Consider the following 16,002-nt stretch of genomic DNA (forward strand, 5'->3'; position numbering starts at 1 on the left):
TAGCAAGGAACGAGTTGATGCTGTTTATCTTTTTATTTTGTTTTTTTTTGGGTCAATGCTAACATTCACTTGGATACTTATGGATATATTTGAGAAAACCTAAATAAATCCTTACAAGTTGTTTCATATTTTGTGTTTTATATGATCTTTAATAGCTTATAGAAAGCTATTTTATTTCACATTTGAATTCAACATAATACACACAATATTAAAAATATATGGCAGAATATAATTTGGGATAAAAAGAAATTTCTTCCTTGCATAAAATAATTGAGTAGTAAAACAAATATGTTAATAAAATATGACAATTTGTAGATCAGAGGATACTATTAAAATACCTTATTGGTTTTTGGAGATCTTATGCTGTATATTTTCTTGTGAACCAATTTCACAAGTAGAATTTAAAAACAATTAAAAAGCACAGTAAGTAAGTAAGTAAGTGAAGTAAGTAAAGGCCCTCCCGTTGATCATCGATTTGCTCGAGCGGGCCCAGTAACGTCTCCATTGGAGACTTTGTTGTTACTGTGTCTGGCATATCGAATACGTCACGGGGAGCTTGCCAGGCTCTGCCGTGCAGGCAAGATACTCTTGGTAGCTTGCCGGGCTCTCCGAGAGGGGCAGAGGAATCGAACTCAGGTCGGCCATGTTGGCTGCGTGCAAGGCAAACGCCCTTCCGCTTTGCTATCGCTCAATACAGATTTATAACTAATTCATTTTAGTAGTAATACACCAAGATTTTGTGAATTTTGTTATAAGCTTTAAGGAAGGCAATTGAAATCTAATACTATCGCTTTTCAATTCTTTTTTAAATCTCAAAGGCCATCATCAGGTTAACATAATAAAAATGTCTCAGTCTCCTGTCACAATGACCACAGAAAATTTCACATTATATAAATAACCAATGCTGATTAGGAATCGATGGAACAAACTTTATTTCGATGATCAGAAAATCACAGTCTAGTTACATAGAGTAACTAAATTTAATGTGCAGAGTGTCTTTCTTGCATTCTCTGCAAAAGAAGCATCAGTAAAGGGTAATATTAAGTACAAATCTATTCAATCTCTCATCCATAAATATGTGTGTGTATATATATATATATACATATATATAGGGGGCAGTTGGGCAGAACAGTTGGGGGAACAGCTGTTGGGGGAACAGTTGTGCGGGGAACAGCTCAGGGGAACAGCTGTTGGGGCAGCTGGGGCAGGAGCTTTTTGGGAGAGCCATGGGGGCCAGCTCTCTGGGGCAGCTGTCAGTGGGGGCAGCTGTCCAGAACTCCAGCCAGTGTGGCTCCTGGTAACTCTAACTGGGGAGCTCTGCCGTGGCCCCTGTGTCTGGTACTGTGCTGTGCTTGGCTTCTCCCTGCAGCCCCTGCGGGGGTGCAGGGCTTCGGGAAGTTTTCCCGCTGTGACTGTGGGGATCCTGGTTCTCGTTGGGGAGCATCTGCTTGGTGGACACAGGCCCACGGCATCTTTAGTTGCACATGTGCTCTTGTGTCCACATGCATACACACATGTACCCGCATGAGCCAAGGGGAATGTCAGGGCCATTTGGCTAAAGGTTGAGCAGCCTGTTGCTCTGATCAGACATGTTCTTGTTGGCTGGGCCTGGGAGAAGTCTCAAGTTCAGAAGACAAGGTAATAAAAGGAGTGTATCTGCAGGTCAGAGGCCCAGTTTGGACAAGGGACATTTCTATAGTTACTTCTTTTACTTCAAACATTTTTTTTGGTGGGGAGGCACCTAGCAGTCCTGCAGTACTCGTGGGACCGTCTGGTATGCCAGGGAGGGAACCCAGGTCAGTGGCATGCAAGGCAAGCACATTGGCCATCCTATTTCCAGCCTCCTTTCCTTTGAACTTTTGACACTTAGTATTCCACTTAGTGGGGAAATGTAGAACCTTTTGGTGTGGGCAGACACATCCGGTGGTGCTCAGGGCTTCCTCTTGGCTTGAGCCCAGGGATCAGTCCTCGCAGGGGCCATAGGTGTACTGGGGATCCAACTTGGGTTGGCTACTTACAAACCTTACCTGCCATACTATCACACCAGCCTTTGGAAATGTAGAAATTTTGAAGAGCTTGGACACTCAAGAAAGCATCCTTCCACCCGAAGGGATTTGGTCTGTATAGGGCATTTGCCTTGCATGCAGCTGACCCAAGTTCGATTATTCTGCCCCACTTGGAGAGCCTGTAAAGCTACTGAGAGTATCTCACCCACATGGGAAAGCCTGGCAAGCTACCCGCGATGTATCTGATATGCCAAACACAGTAACAACAAGCCTCAAAATTGTGACATAATTGGGCCCACTCAAGCAAATTGATGAACAATGGGAGGAGAGTGCTACAGTGCTACACATATATGTGTATGCATATATTTGTATTTTTGTACCACAATTTGCAGTGGTTAGTTGTTATTCCTGATTTTATGTCTGTGGTCACTCCTTCCTTTTACTCAGGGGATCATATGGGACTCCAGGGTGGAATCCAGATTGGCTGCATGCTAGATAAGCATACAACTTTCTATACTATCTCTCTGGCCCTAAGGTATATTTTTTTGACAAATTAAATACATATATAGTAAAAGCTCTAAAATTTAAGACTAACAATTCCCTGTGTTTTGCTTTATTACTTATTGCAAGTTAAATTAATTATGCATTTTGCTTTTAATTAATAAACTTTAATTGCCCAATGTCTAAATTATTGCTGTTAGAATAACATTTTCTTATTCACTAATGAAAGAGTAACTGAATTAGTTGATAAGATTAGTTTCTTTGAACAAGTCATCATTAAAGTGTTAAGAAGTCAATTTGATCACTTTTCCATAACTTAAGTGGCTCATTGTTTGAGTAAGAATTTCCATACAAGGTCTACTAATTCAAATAAATTATAGAGTCATGAGTTTAAAAAAGAGCTACTGAATTTTTTTTTTATTTCAGACGCTCACCATCCCTGAGCCTCTTCCTTTTTGTCCCCAACATTGTGCCAGTCTTCTTCCACCTCCAGGTCGGTTAATCCATCAATATTTAAATCCGGGACTTGGGTTTCTCTGCGTATGTACCTCAGGCGTCCTCTAGGATCCTAAGATGCCCACAACCCCTGAGCGGCAAGTAATCTGCTCATACCCAGCAATCTCAAGTAACATCTCAGTCTCCATATCTCCACACCAACATGAAGAAACAATTCAAATCTCCACTGCATAGGGAGAATGATGAAAAGAGTCTAGAAGCCTCAGCAGGTGCTAGTCACCTAAGAAACATCTCTGAGAAAGAATTCAGATATTAAGTAATGAAGATGTTCAATTAATTAAATGAAATATTGAGACAGATATCCAGTAAATTGAAGGAGGACATGAAAAAAACAATGGATCGGACAATCGAGAAAATCCAGGAAGAAATGAGAGCAGAAATTGGAAAGCTATGCACAGAAATATAATGAATCAAAGATTCCATAGAGGAAATAAGAAACTCAATGTGTTCCATCCACAGTTGAATGGCCACGGCTGAAGACAGAATCAGTGAGCTGGAAGATCAGCTGCACGAAGCCAAGAAGCAACAACAAACAATGGCAAGAAACCTCAGAATAGCCCTACAGCGAATCAGAGCCCTAGGAGATGATTCCAAAAGGAACAATATTAGAATCATTGGAGTACCAGGAGGTCAGGGAAACAATCTCGATGAAAAATCCATGGTCAAACAAATCATTGCTGAAAAATTTCCAAACCTGGACAATGCAGCCATTCAGATTCAAGGAGGTTGAAGGGTGCCAGCTAAAAGAAACCCTAACAAAAACACTGCAAGACATATCATAGTTAGAGTGAACGATGACACAGATAGAGACACAATACTGCAAGCAGCAAGGTCAAAGAAGGTAATGACATATAAAGAAGTACCCCTTAGATTCACAGCAGACCTATCAGAGGAAACCCTCCAAGCCCAGAGGCAATGGTGGGATATAGTGAAAAAACTCACTGAAATGAACACTTCACCAAGAATATCTATCTGGCTAAACTCTCACTCAAACTCGAAGGAATGGTACACTATTTTCAGGATAAACAGTAGCTCAGAAACTTCACAGACTCAAAACCAAACCTAAAACAAGGGCTAAAGGGGGTACTATAAGACAAGACAAACCCTACAAGCACAACAGACCTCTATAGGAAGATGAGACAAAACTCCATAACAATAATCTCTCTCAACTTCAATGGTCTAAATTCACCAATTAAGAGACACAGAGTGGCAAAATGGATTCAGAGACAGAAACCCAACATTCTGCTGCCTACAAGAAACTCATCTGAACACTCAGAACAAACACGGATTCAAAATTAAAGGATGAAAAACAATCCTGCAAGCAAACAGCTCCCTCAAAAATGCTGGGGTGGCCATACTAGTATCTGACATCATAAATTTCAGGTTGAAAAAAGATTAGAAGGGGCAGCAAAGGCTATTTTATATTCATCAAGGGATATGTGCAACAGGAAGAAATCACAATCTTTAATATATACTCACCTAATGAAGGAATAGCTAAATATTTAAAACAACTGATAACAGATTTTGAGGACACTGCTAGCAACACAATAGTAGCCGTATACTTCAACATTACTTTATAACCTCTGGATAGATCAACAAGAACAAAACTCAGCAAGAAAACATTGGTTCTGAGGGAAGAAATAGAAGAGAGAGGGCTTATAGATCTATACAGGGCTCTATACCCCCAAAAGAAAGAATACACATTCTTCTCCAGTTGCACATGGAACATTTTCCAAAATAGACTATGTGCTAGGCCACAAAACATAGCGCAATAGAATCAGGAAGATAAAAATAGTATCAACAATCTTTTCAGACCACGATGCACTGAAGATAGACGTAAATCACACACAGACATGGAGAACCAAATCAAATACTTGGAAATTGAACAACTCATTGTTGAACAACTAGTGGGTCAGGAAGGAAGTCAAGGATGAAATCAAAAGATATGTGGAAACAAATGAGAATGAAGACATGAGCTACCAGAACCTATGGGATGCAGCTAAAGCTGTGTTAAGGGAAAAATTTATGGCTCTGCATGCATTTCTCAGGAAGGAAGAAAGGGATCACATAAACAACTTGACTTCACAGCTCAAGAGCTTAGAACAGGATCAACAGAAGGAGCCCAAATCAGGCAGAAGGAAAGAGATCCTAAAACTTAGAGCACAAATCAATGACAGGGAAACAAAAAAAATCTGAAAAATCAATGAAACCAAGAGCTGGTTTTTTGAGAAAATAAACAAAATAGATAACCTCCTAGCAACACTCACAAAGAAAGAGAGAGAGAACCCTAATAAACCAAAACAGAAATGAGAAGAGGGATATCACAAGAGAAACCAAAGAAATTCAAAAGATCATCAGAGACTACTTTAAAGTCTGTATTCCATGAAACAAGAGAACGTAGAAGAAATGGATAAATTCCTGTAATTCCTATAATCACCCAAGACTGAATCAAGAAGATATAGAGTACCTGAATAGACCATTAACATTGAGGAAATTGAAACTGTAATCAAAATCTTCCCAAAAACAAAAGCCCAGGTCCAGATGGATTCACTAGCGAATTTTTCCAAACATTTAAAGAACCTGTTGCCAGTTCTTCTCAAGCTTTTCCAGGAAATTGAAGAAACAGAAACTCTCCCAAAAGTTTCTATGAAGCCCATATCTGTCCAATACCAAAAGGAAACAAATAAACCACAAGAAAACAAAACTTCAGGCCGTTATCCCTGAGGAACATGGATGCGAAGATTCTCAACAAAATACTAGCAAATAGAATTCAACAACTCATCAAAAAATCATACACCATGATGAAGTGGGATTCATCCTGGGGATCAAGGATGGTTTAACATTAGGAAATAAAAAACCATAACCCATTATACCAACAAAAGAAAAGATAAAAAGCACATGATCATATCAATAGTTGCAGAGAAAGCATTTGACAAGATCCAGCACCCATTTATAATGAAAACCCTTGCCAAAATGGGTATAGAGGGGACATTCCTCAATATAGTTAAAGCCATCTACCACAAGCCTACATCAAGCAACATCCTCTATGGGGAAAAACTGAGAGCCTTCCCCCTAAGGTCAGAGACGAGACAAGGATGCCCACTCTCTCCACTGGTGTTCAATATAGTATGGGACTTTCTTGCAATAGCGATTAGGCAAGAAAAAGATGTTAAGGGCATTCAGGTAGGACAGGAAGAAATCAAGCTCTCATTATTTGCAGATGATATGATTGATAATATCCTTAGAGGACCCTAAAACCTCTACCAAGAAACTCCTAGAAGCAATAGACTTGTATAGTAAAGTAGCAGGTATAAAATCAATACCCAAAAGTTCATGGCTTTCCTATATGCAAATAGTGAAAGAGAAAAAATGACATGAAAAAACAAACCTCTTCACAATTGTTCTCCAGAAAATCAAGTACCTAGGAATCAGCTTAACTAAGGATGTAAAAGACCTGTACAAAGAAAATTACAAAACGCTATTTCAGGAAAAAAAAAGAGGACACAAGAAAATGGAAATATACCCTCTGATATTGGATCAGGAGAATTAACATTGTCAAAATGGCAATACTTCCCAAAGCATTATACAAATTCAATGTGGTCCCTATCATGATACCCACGACATTCTTCAAAGAAATGGAGCAAACACTCCTGAAATTCTTGTGGAACATAAGCCCCCACGAATAGCTAAAGCAATTCTTGGGAAAAATAAAATGGTTGAAATCAACCTTTCTAACTTCAAACTTCACTACAAAGCAGTAATAATTAAAACAGCATGGTACTGGAACAAAGGAAGAGCTGTAGATCAATGGAACAGAGTTGAATATACTGACATCTCCCCCAAACATATGATCACCTAATCTTTGATAAGGAAACAAGAAATGTGAAGTGGAGCAAGGAAAGCCTCTTTAACAAATTGTGCTGGCAAAACTGGACAGCTACGCAGAAAAAAATGGGCTCAGACCTCTGCCTAACACCATGTACGAAAGTAAGATCAAAATGGATAAAAGACCTCAACATCAGACCAGAATCCATAAGGCACATTGAAGACAAGGTTGGCAAAACCCTCCACAACATTTAAGCTAATGGTATCTTCAAAGGTGCCATGCCACTGGCCAAGCAAGTGAAAATAGAGATAGACAAATGGCACTATCTTAAACTAAGAAGCTTCTGCACCTCAAAAGAAACAGTGACCAAAATACAAAAACAGTCTACAGAATGGGAAAGGATATTCGCCTAATACTCATTCAACAGGGTTTATCACGGATATAAAAAGTACTGATTGAACTCCACAAGAAAAAAACATCCAACCCCATAAAGAAATGGGCCAACAAAATGAACAGAAACTTTCTCAAAGAAGAAATCCAAATGGCAAAAAGGCACATGAGAAAATGCTCTACATCATTAATCATCAGGGAGATGCAGATCAAAACCACAATGAGATATAATCTCACACCACAGAGACTGGCCCACATCCAAAAGAACAAAAGCAACCTGTGTTGGCATGGATGTGGAGAGAAAGGGACCCTCCTTCACTGCTGGTGGGAATTCTGAGTGGTTCAGCCCTTTTTGGAAAACAGTATGGACAAGTGTCAAAAAATTAGAAATTGAGCTCCTATTTTACCCAGCAATACCACTCCTGCGAATATATCCCAGAGAGGCAAAAAAGTATAGTTGAAGTGACATCTGCATGTGTTTGTTCACTACAGCACTCTTTACAATAGCCAGAATCTGGAAAAAAATCTGAGTACCCTAGAACAGATGACTGGTTGAAGAAACTTTGGTACATCTACACAATGGAGTACTATGTAGCTGTTAGAAAAGATGAAGTCATGAAATTTACATTCAAGTGGTACTACATGGAAAGTAAGCGAAATGAGTCAGAAGGAGAGGGACAGACATGGAAAGGTTGCATTCATCTGAGGAACATAAAGTAACAAAATAGGAGACTAACACCCAAGAATAGCCGAGATAAGTACCAGGAGGTTTACTCCATGGCTTGGAGGACAGCTGCACATACTAAGGGAAAAGGCAGCTCAGATAAAGAAGGGAGCACCAAATAAAGGGTTTTGGGGGATCCTCCCAGGATGGGAGATGCATACTGAAAGTAGACTATAGACCAAACATGATTTCCACTCAATGCCTCTTTTGCAAACCACAGCACCCAAAAGAGAGAGAAAACAAAAGGGAATGCCCTGCCACAGAGGCAGGATGGGATGGGGGGGCGGGGCTAGGGGTGGGAAGGATACTGGGATCTTTGGTGGTGGAGAATGGGCACTGATGGAGAGATGGGTACTTCATCATTGTATAACTGAAACCCAAGCACAAAAATTTGCAAGTCTACAACTGTACCTAATGGTGTTTCACTAATAAAAATTCTTAAAAACTTCTATTTCACAAAAAAGAAATTGATTTATACCCAGAAAAATTAAATGCTGATTTACCCCAAAAATAAAATAAAATAAAATAAAATTTTATTTCAAAAGAAAAACTAAGTTTCATATAAGTATAAATTGAAAATATCGAAGATATCATAGTAATTAAGAAAGCCAATAAATGTAGTTGATTCGAAGAATTTCCTGCAGTTAACACACATACATTTCACTGCAAGAACATTTTATATGCAATATAATCAGAATTGTAAAATAAATATATTATGGAAAATAAGTATCAGTGAGCTGAAGTGATGGTACAGTGGGTAGCACTGTAGTACTGTCCTCCCATTGTTCATTGATTTTCTCTAGTGGACACCAGTAACATCTCCATTGTGAGACTTGTTGTTACTCTTTTTGCTGTATCGAATATGGGGAGCTTGCCAGACTCTACTGTGAGGGTGGGATACTCTCAGTAGCTTGCTGGACTCTCTGAGAAGAATGGAGGAATAGAACCCAGGTTGGCTGCGTGCAAAACAAATGCCCTATCCGCTCTTACATGCTTCTGACCTAGGTTTGAACTCCAGTATCCTATATGGTTCCCTGAGCCATATTGATCCTTGAGTGTAGAGCAAGGAATAAGTACCAAGCACTGCTGGGTATGACCCTCAAACAACGTGTGTGTGTGTGTGTGTGTGTGTGTGTGTGTAAACACTTCCTGTAAAGAGCAAAATTGGAAATATTTTAAGATTTCACAAGTCACCTTTCTTTGTTTTTTAATATATCTCTATTCTTTGGTGTATACATGTGATTTTAATACACCAATTTGATGAAAAATGTACAAATCACTGACTCCACAGAGCATTTTACAAAGAGGTTTCAGGTCATAAGAAGGAGCGGTGAAATGTAATATTAACATAACTAAGTTTTCAACTCTGACATCTAAAACATACTGCATTACATTTTATTTTGTACTTGAATATATTTTCTTTCATAAATGAGGGTTCTTCCCACACACAGACTTTGGCAGGCATATATCATTTATTTGTAATTGTAGACACACTTTTGCTTATTATACTAACATTTCGATAAAATTTAACGTATGCCTTATTGATCTATTTTTTAAAAAATATTGTTGGTTTATATATCCATAGAAACAGAAAAATCTGGAGGGTCTTTTGGTCATTGCCTTCCACTACACTGAATGAACATTTTTAAGTGTCTTCTGCCCGTTTTTAGCTCAACTGTTATATTTTGTTAAAGCTCTGTTTTATTAGATACTAGTGTCAAGCCCAGGACTATGGGTTCCCAAGCAGTGAGATGGACAGAGACACTAACTCGATAATGCAAAAGCAGAAGGAGTTTTATTCCAGTATATTGGGGTGAAGAATTATCTCACCCACATAGTGTTCTCTTGATAAAGACCCCAACTTCAGGCAGCAAGCAGTTTACATACAGTTTGATTACATAAGCAGTACCTGTCTTATTGTTTCAGAAAGAAATCTTACTTAGTTACCAAAGGTGTTTTGGCAAGTGTCTAGGATAACAGTGGTCAGACAATAGTTAAACAATAGTTTCCACTAGCAGTTTATGGTTTCATGTGCTACTCATTCTTTTAGGGTTAACAAAAGGCAATTTCTGGGGCATTGTGGTTGATTGATTAAGCCCACTTGTTGAGCCCAGGAACTTTCCCAGGTGAGTTCAGGTTGGCTAGTTACACATTGTTTTATTGCTGGGAAACTGAGACTATTTCAGTTCCAGGAATTGAACCTGAGGCCTACCTGATTTTACTGGTCTCTGGGCTTGCCATGGCATCAGTTTCAACCTTACACTAGCTAATTGTATGGTTACATAAATCTGGATTCAAATATCTAGATTCTTTTATTTCAAGTCATCAACAAAGTATAATTTATAAAATTTCTTTCTCCTTGCCTCTAATCTTTAGGACTCCTTTCTAGAATTCTACAATTTTCCTAGAATATTAGTTTCTAGAAATTCCCTTCTAGCAGACTCCCAGAAACTGACACTGGAAGGGTTTTGCCTGTGACTCAAAACTGGAATCTTTCAAGCTATCTATATCACTATACTAATCACATAAAAGATTGTCAAATCTCCAGAGAAAATTGAAAATACCTGCCTTAGTGGCAGATTAAAGGTTGGAGAGTGGAGATGGAAATCTGGGACTTTGCTCAGGGAAGTGGACATTGGTGAAAGAATTGGTATTGGCAAATTGTATGCTTAAAATTCAATCATGAATAACACTGTAACTTTGTAGTTCACAGTGATTTAATTTAAAAAATTAAGTATATAATTAACAAGAGTGTTCCAAATATTTGAGGGTTATGAATGTATTCTGAGTTACTGAGAGGAAAATCTATCTAAAAATTTCAGACTAGAGAATTTGTGTTAGGTAAAAAATTTGTAAATTCCTTTCTCTGCTTTATAGAATAACTTTTCAAATAATTTTCCATATGTGACCTAGACTTAAAAGGACCAATTGAATTAACTATATTACCTTTGGTCCACTTCCACTGTAACAGTCTTTTAGGGAGTTTTAGTGGAGAATTTAGTAGCTCCACAATTGACTTAAAGAGTCAACATATATAGTTTTATTTAGTCAATTTAGCCAAACAACCAATTTTGAGTTAATGAAAGTGTTAAATAAGCACTTAATTTAAGTTTACTTAGCAAGATTATTTCATTCTTTTTAACTTTGCAAAAGATAAATTCATAATTTTCATTTTCCTATTGTCTTCTTTGTTTTTAATTTAATTTTTTAATAGAGTCACCATGGATGCTTAGTTACAAAGCTGTTCATATCAATTTTCCATACTTTATTTTCTAAAATATGTGTAATTAATTAGTTTACTAGTCAGTCACAATGGCTATGGAAGAATATTTGGGTGGCTTTCTTCTAAGTTATAAAATAGCACAGTGAGTAGGGTGTTTGCCTTGCACGTGGCTGACCTGGCCGACCCGAGTTTAATTCCTCCACCCCTCTCAGAGAGCCCAGCAAGCTTCCAAGAGTATCTTGTCCACATGGCAAAGTCTGGCAAAGTATCCGTGATGTATTCAATATGCCAAACACAATAACAACAAGTCTTACAATGTTACTAGCCCCTGAGGACAGTGCTACAGTGCTACTAAATATTTAAGTCACTTCTTTTGGTTTCTGAGATACCTAGGAGCTCACTACTGATCTTCAAATGCTATGTCCTTAGGCAATAAAGAAATTAAAGTATCACTTAATTTTTCTGATCCAATGATGTACAAGTTAATTCTCTATTTTTCAGAAGTTTTTATTTGGATAGCAGTACACCAGGTAGTGCTCAGGCTTACTCCTGGCTCTATACTCAGGTATTACTCCTGGTAGAGCTCATGGAGCCATCTGGGTTGCCAAATGCCAAGGATCAAACCAGGGCCAACATGGCCAATGCAAGTGCCCTACCAGCTGTACTATCTCTCCAACCCTATAAATCATTTATTCATTTTTACCTTAGATTTTAATGCTTGAGTCAAATATTTTTATTTGCAAATTCTTAACATCCCTATTGTTTTTTCCCAATTATCCTAAAAAAGTGTGAATGAATCAAATATTTTAACATAAATGTTGTTAAATGTATTACATAAAATTACTTCATCATTAGCTCACTACTAATTTTATCAACTAAAGAGGAAAGAAAAGCCCCAAATCAAGAATGTCTATGATTGATGTAAGATTTGCTTAGAACTAAATGGTGACCGGCTAATTAGATAGTGACATTTCCAGAATCAAAGATCAGTGAGCCCCTCCACCCCTCACCCACTTTGCCCAGAAGACAGGACTATGTCTCCACCTGGCACCAAAAAGCCATCAGGCTGCATTCCATGCTCCCTTACATCCACCCCCTATAAATAACAAAAGGCCAGACCAAGTACACCAGACCAACCAGCCTCTGTTCCCTTTTGCTGCTGAAATCCCGTTTAGCATCTCCCAGGGAGTGACTCTACTCTAGCTTCGCCATTGTCCAGTAAGATTCACTCAGGAGGGCAACTTCTCCTATAATTTCTCCTATATCTTCACTTTACTCGGTCTCTGTCTCTTTGAGTTGGGTGAGGTCAGAGACCTTACTTTCGATGTCTGACTAATATTACATATGATGCCACATCAAAACTCCCATTAGTAGGGTGTTAAACTTTATATTCTACTCCTGGCACTTGCAGGATTGTCCCTTCTACTTCTTCTCTTCCTCAAATAAACACTTTACCAACATCTTAGTCCTATCTCCCTTCTTCTTTTACTTGACTTATCTACCTTTTTTACATTAATGCTTGTAAATGAAAATCAAACAAAAAAAACAAATTCCATGAGTAATCTTAGTTGAAAGCAATAGATGCAGAATAAAAAATCACATTATAATAGGAATTAACAGTAGAAGAAACTTTCAAAATGTGTTTTAAATTTATATTTAAAACTCATAAACAGTTCTTAAATTATTTTAGAATTGAATATTTATATTGCTGATGTGACTAACTTCACAAGTTTCTGGAAATATGCTAAAGATTTTTTTTTTCTTTTTGGGTCACACCCAGAGATGCACAGGGTTTACTTCTGGTTTTGCACTCAGAATTCACCCCTAGCGGTGCACGGGAGGGCGGGGGGGGGGGGGGGGGGACCATAGGGGATGCTGGGAACCGAATCCAGGTCAGCCGTGTGCAAGGCAAATGCCCTACCCACTGTGCTATCACTACAGCCCCAATATGCTAAAGTTTTAACATCTGAATTTTCTTTCTTATGATGTATACACTCAAATCTTTGAACTGTTTTCTCCAACAACTATTTACTATGCTTTACAGCCATTAAAAATTGCCTATAAAAATATTTTAAGCATTTGTCTCAAACCAGGCACTATGTGCTAAATCCATAAAGGAGTAAAAGTTTGGCATACTAATGTATTGTGTTCTGTGGATCATTCTTGGTTGCCAAGATCTGTGATGCATGTCAATTATAGCAGAATCCAGGATATTATAATTCTACCAAGTTCTAAGGATTTATCTTTTCTGAAAGGGTAGTATTTGAATTGATGATTATTTGGTTATGCTAAAATTCTTCAAATGTGTGAGACCTGCACAGGTCTGTAAATCTGGGGCAAATAAAGGAAATGTAGACTATGTTTATGATATCACTGTATCACTGTCATCCCATTGTTCATTGATTTCTTTGAACAGGGACCAGTAACATCTCCATTGGTTCTAGTGCTGAAATTTTAGCAAGTGCAACATTGGAGGCTCTTTTAGGGTCAGCGTAATGAGAACCATCATTGTTACTGTGTTTTGGCATATCAAATACGCCACGGGGAGCTTGCTAGACTCTACCGTGCGGGCAGGATACTCTCGGTAGCCTGCCGAGTTCTCTGAGAGTGAGAACTAGACAGTAAGAGGTCTTGTGTCCGAGAATCGTGCTTCGGTGAGCTGGGTGTTATAGTCTCTGCGTCTTGGCCATTGGTTATCCGGCAATGGGGGCAGTTGGTGGGTGTAACACCTAGCTACTGGAAGATGGAGGATCTGGGTGGAGGAGGCCAAGTCCCAATCCAAGTAGATCTTGAGATCTCAGCCCCGGGTCCCGCACACCTGGGTTCCTCTGCCGGTTACTTCATGCGTGATATGAGGCTCGTCTGCGCATGTGTAGAGTGGTCTTAAGCATGGCTGTGGCTGTTTACAATATAGATAAAGAAATAAATGTCAAACAAACAAACACTGTCCTCCTGTTGCTCATTGATTTGCTCGAGGAGGCCCAGTAACGTCTCCACTGTGAGACTTTTTACTGTGTTTGGCATATCGAATATGCCATAGAGAGCATGCCAGGCTCTGCCGTGTGGGAGGAATACTCTAGGTATCTTGCCAGGCTCTCCAAAAAGGGCAGAGGAATCGAATCTGGGTTGGCCGCATGCAAGGCAAACGCCCTACCAGCTATGCTATCTCTTCAGTCCAACTAAATAAATACAAGGTTGAAAAAGATGCACTCCCTAGGAAAATGTCTGATTTGCTAATTTTATTTGATAATTGCCTCAATTGATTACAAATTATTTAAAAGTTATTTTAATAAGTTTTTAAATCATAACTATCACCATGCCTCTTTCAACAACATTCTAAATTCCCATAAGCAAAGCCTATAAACATCCTACAGGGATGTGGATTCAGCAATATCTACCCCCAAACCTGTTGAAAACAAAATGAAAGTAATTAGTGAGAAAGTGTATGACATTAATTCTTTAAGTTTGAAATGGAATTATTTTGTTACTAAAAGTATGCTGCAATGATTAAATTTTCAAATTATTTTTTAAAGAATTTGACTTAGTTTTTGAAATATTTAAATTATATTCTTTAACCCTTAAACTCACATGTTTACTTACATAGATTTGTTTTCAGTTCTCAGTATGCATAAAATAATAGTAAATCAAAACTGTATGAAGTTTAAAGGCTTCTGCCAATTTCCCTTAAAATTGGAAAAGGATGGTATGCAGATTCCACCATCCTATGCGTGTCTTTTTATAGGAGTCTCTTAATTATGAGAAAGGCAATCAGGGACCTCTGTGAGGTTACCTTGAATGCTCACCACTCATAAAATCAACTATACACATTAAAGCTACTCTCTTCATCCTGGGCATGATGACATTGACAGAAAAGACTCACACACATGGTCTGCCACTAACTACACTCACCAGATTCAGAATTTACTCTTAAAAAAAGGCATTCTACAAACTGACCTTTGAAAGAGACAATACACACAGAAATTGAGATTCACATTTCATACTTATGACATAGTCTCCCAAATTCTGAAAGTATGGACTTGGAATTTTTCTCTTGAAAGATTTCCCTTTGCGTACTTGAAACATCAAAAAGTAGGTGCCCCATTGCAATCTACTGCTGTGCAAATCTTTAAGCATTCATCTTTGATTACTGAAGTTGATGTGTGAGTAGTTAGGGGAAACTACTTTCTGAGACATGAAAACTCTCTCAGCCTTCATAGGGTGAAGGGTTCCCCACTGATATCCTGGTGCATTATTTAGGTTTTCCAGCCTATCTCTGCAGGTGTCAGTGCTAAAGCTTATGGAGTGCAGATAAAGCTTGCTAGTAGAAGGCAGGTTTCACAGCCTGCTCACCTCTCTGGAGGAAACTGATCATGCCATCCATAGCAAAACCAAAACAGCAACTGATAGTTTCCATTTGGTATTTGAAAATTGGACTTTTACTTGGAAAATCTGAAGAAATTTTATTTTTCTGATCAGCAAAGATCTTTAGGAGAAGGAAACTGAGTGTGTGACACAGAAGGGCAAGAGTTGTCACTCATGTGTAAGGCCCTGGACTTGATCTTTGGTACCACAGAAAACAAAACAAAGCAGAAAAACACCACACACACTTTTGGTGGAAAATTCTCAGTGCATTGTAAACTAGGTTATAAAATTCCACACAGCATGTATGTGTGGAGTAAAGCATGGTACTTACAAATGTATGCATTCAGTATATTAAAACTTACCAAAGTGTGTATGTTTATATTAATACCCTTATATTCAGTTCAAAGAATGTGTTTTTTAAATTTCCATGTTTCATAAGACTGACTTTCTCTAG

General features: G+C 38.3%; 1 pseudogene; it reads left to right on the forward strand.

Moving 5' to 3' along the window:
- Window positions 1–1,226: 1,226 nt before the first annotated feature.
- The window catches only part of LOC130031517 (calcyclin-binding protein-like), a 59,083-nt pseudogene continuing 44,307 nt past the window's right edge, over window positions 1,227–16,002 (forward strand).

The sequence above is a fragment of the Sorex fumeus genome, unplaced genomic scaffold (genome assembly GCF_029834395.1).
Source record: "Sorex fumeus unplaced genomic scaffold, SorFum_2.1 ptg000047l, whole genome shotgun sequence".
Classification (NCBI taxonomy): Eukaryota; Metazoa; Chordata; class Mammalia; order Eulipotyphla; family Soricidae; genus Sorex; species Sorex fumeus.